This window comes from Neovison vison, chromosome 5 (genome assembly GCF_020171115.1).
Source record: "Neovison vison isolate M4711 chromosome 5, ASM_NN_V1, whole genome shotgun sequence".
Classification (NCBI taxonomy): Eukaryota; Metazoa; Chordata; class Mammalia; order Carnivora; family Mustelidae; genus Neogale; species Neogale vison.
In genome coordinates this window covers 156,921,250-156,925,041 of record NC_058095.1, presented here as the reverse complement: position 1 = coordinate 156,925,041, position 3,792 = coordinate 156,921,250, and positions in this window count along the sequence as shown.

Here is a 3,792-nt window from a genome sequence, read left to right as displayed (position 1 = left end):
TGCCGAGCATTAAGTTGCAGAGTGTGTGCACTTGTTTCTGTCACCCTTGTTTCCGCGTGTCCCGTAGTATCATATCTGTCCTGTAACCGTTGTCCCTACTCAACATCTTCAAGAGAGCTTTACCACCCAGGCCTTCTGATTGCTAACATTAACCGCCCTTTAGAAAATTCTTGTCTCATGGGGATTTGGAATATATTAACACTTGCAGAAGCACAGACCTTCACTTGTTTTAACAAAGGTGAATCTAAAATTACTCGTCGTGGTGAGCTGAAATATTGTCAATATGCACTAAATTGAGACATATGCTGGTTTGGAGTTTTAGCTAAAGAAAAACTAAGGATGTAACAGATAAAAGCCTGAGTCTCAGTGGCTTCAGGGGAAAGATGTTTATTTTTCTCAATAAAGTTTACTCCAAACCAGTGGACAGATGGCCTCAGAGCAGCGACTCAAGGACCCAGGCTCCCTCTATCACATGGCTCCATCATCTTCAACCCCAGGTTCTCCAAGGAACCATGTTTGTATCAAGCCAGAAAGACCATGGAGCCAGGCCTAGAGGTATGAACATGAGTTCTAGAACATTCTATCAGACAGATCTTGATCTGGAGGGGCCGGGGGGCGGGTAGGGCTAGAAAATGTGATCTAATTCTAGACTCAGAGGAAAGAGAAATAAGGAGCTAACCAGTTTCTGCTACATTTATTTGGGGGAAAAAAAAAAAAAACACTTTGCTGTGAAGACCTTGCTAATAGCCAAATACCTGGCTTGGTCTCCGGAAAATGTGCACAGACTAAGCTCTATATTGGATTCTTCATACATCAAAGGATACAGTAAAACTCTTGATAGCTCAGCCTTCTCAGACATGAAGGACAGCTAACAATCCCTACAACAACAACAGAAAGTCCTGCCAATTCTCTCTGCCTTTTTAAAGGAGCTCTGAGCTTTAATTTTATTGCTTCCAGAAGCATTACAGCTTTCATGAGCCAGTGAACTAGTTAATTGGCTGCAGTAATAACTGGGCCTTAAAAGGTGGCACTTAACCAAACAAATATTAAGAAACCGTGACTCTAGTATAAGCTCTCAAGGATGAAGGGTGTGTCATGGGCTGACATGACACCCTATGTGACAGTTAAGGACAAGAGAAGAAATGACATTTTATAAAAAGAAAAACTGTAGGAATCTTAGATTTGTCTCACATTCACCCATTAAAACCCTAAGTTCCTATATAGCTGATCTTTTGGCTACAATTAAAATACAAAAAGTAAATAAATAAATAAATAAATAAAGGTTGCTTTGCTTGGCTTTCTGTGTTTGCCCTTTTTATGTATGGATAGCCCAAGCAAAGCTGACGGGAAAAGTAATCAAGATTTCTGTTCTAACGCAGGTCTTGATTTATTTTGACTTTCATGCAGAATCCAGCAAAATGATCCACACCTTTCTCTAGAAATGAAATGTCAGGGTGGAAAGAATGTGGCGTCCTGTCCACAGACGGCCACAGTCTGTCCCCCCATTTCACATGTGCATCCTTCGAGGATGCCCTTTCGTCAGATTGCACGTGCCACACTGCAAGGCCATTTCTACAGGAATAAAAGTCCAGAGCCTTACCACGTCCAGATTTTCCCTGGAGCTCACCAAAACGTAAGGTCTGCTTTCAGGGCACTCAGAGGAAAACCAGTCATTGAAGAGAAGTAATGTGACCATTTTTTTAAATGAGAAAATGAACATGATAGATCAACATGGCTCAGACATACCCGTCTGTTTTCCATTGTGTTGGCTGCACACGCCAGCTCTCAGTTTGCTGCTTGTTGTGTTTTCTAATACGGCTCCCCTTGCCCCTGCCAACGACCCCCACGCACGCTATCCCCAGGTAGTCTTGCTCCGCCGCCTTCCCAATCCCAGGCCACAGACGTTCTAGTTGAATGTCAAAGTTATCAGGGCAGATATTTCCACTATCTAAAGAGCATATATGCATACGTTTTCTTTTTTCCTACATTTCTCTCTTATTACCTGCAATCTTGTGTTGTCAGTGCCTCATCTCCCCTCCATTAACACTGGTAAATTGTAGTTGATTATAATTCAGTTCCTTTTCTGGTGGGTTAAGTGCCATAAAATGAGCAGAAAAGTAGCAAACGTGGCATCGACAGCCTATAATGGCTTATTTTTACCTCTGATGTTTTGTCGGATGATTCTGCCTAAAATTCTCCAATTTGGGGTAATGATGCAGATACTGTATAATATGAGAAATTGGGGTAGAAGCAGCAAATGATGATGATGGTGACAGAAGGGTTATATGTGCATAAAAACCTAGCTCTTAGTGAAAGGCTAGTCAGGACTAACAACCCAAGTGCTAGAATGAGTCTCTTTTTAATGGCTCCATAAGTCAAAAAATATATATTTTCAAGTTTACTTTTTAAAAAGCAAAAAGAACATATCTAGTGGTATATTTAGAAATGAAAGGCCTGGGGCGCCTGGGTGGCTCAGTGGGTTAAAGCCTCTGCCTTCGGCTCAGGTCATGATCCCAGGGTCCTGGGATGGAGCCCCGCGTTGGGCTCTTTGCTCTGTGGGGAGCCTGCTTCTTCCCCTCCTCTCCCTACCTACTTGTGATCTCTCTCTCTCTGTGTCAAATAAATAAAATCTTTAAAAAAAAAAAAAAAAGAAAGAAAGAAAGAAAGAAATGAAGGGCCTGGGTTCTGGTTAAGAAAACCATGCTAGCTGCAGCTCTCCAGCGCCACAGGGACCTTTCGACTGGAGTCACCAATCTTTTAGGACCCCCTTCTACATTAGAATATTGGACAAAAGGTCATTGGCCTCTTGGGGGCTGATAAGATCTCCAGATGTGAATCCATCCATATACAACCATGAGGACAACTGCTGTGGAACATGACAGACTTGTCTCTTTAAAAAAAATGTTTATCCCATTTCCATTTCTTGTAGAGACATTATGACCACAATAAAATGCTCACTCTGGAATGAGGGTGAAAGAGTTGAAATTTAGGAAGGACCAGAGATCTCTCCCAGGGTCACAGAAGGCTTGGCCTGCCATCTCTTCCATTTCCTGCAGGGACTCCAACCCCTAGTCCCCTGGACCCTCTCTCCTGTGAAACTCCAGCTGACCCCTGCCAAACAACAACCTTGGTGACCGTGCAGAGTTATTTTGTAAAGCTGATTCCTAATACCATTCCTGCTCACCTTTTAGATGTTCACTTGTGCCCAGCATTGTGTGGGCAACCTTTCTGACCACGATCTCTCCATTTCACCTTGAACTCCAAGGCGTTGCACCACAAAACAAGGACAGCGTGCTATGGGAGCCCTTACAGATTCATGCAACACATGTATTCTTCTCTTGTCTCATTTGAGTATGCTTCCTGCTGACATGATTACTAACCTTCCACTCTTTCAAGACCCATCTCCACACACAACGCCCACATTTAATCTCCTATACTGGACTTGGACACCTACAGGAGCCTCACTTTCCTCTCTTGTTGGCCATCCTATTTCTAAGGAAGAGGGCTTGATCATCTCCTAAGGGCCCACACTTTCTCCCTTTGCCCCTAATCTCATCCTCAAGCTCTCCGTGGGACTTAGTTTTATCATTCTTCCTCAATGATACCTCAAATTTCTCCCTCCTTAATACTACAGGAATCCAGAAGATGTCACCCCAAATATACCTCTCTGGCATAAGGATTATTTTGACAAATAGCAGACACAGGAGAAGCTCTGAAAATGGTGTTAAGTTTCCCTTTGTGAGGGAAATTTACATTTATAAAGGAAATCTCCATTTTTAACTGTACCTTCCT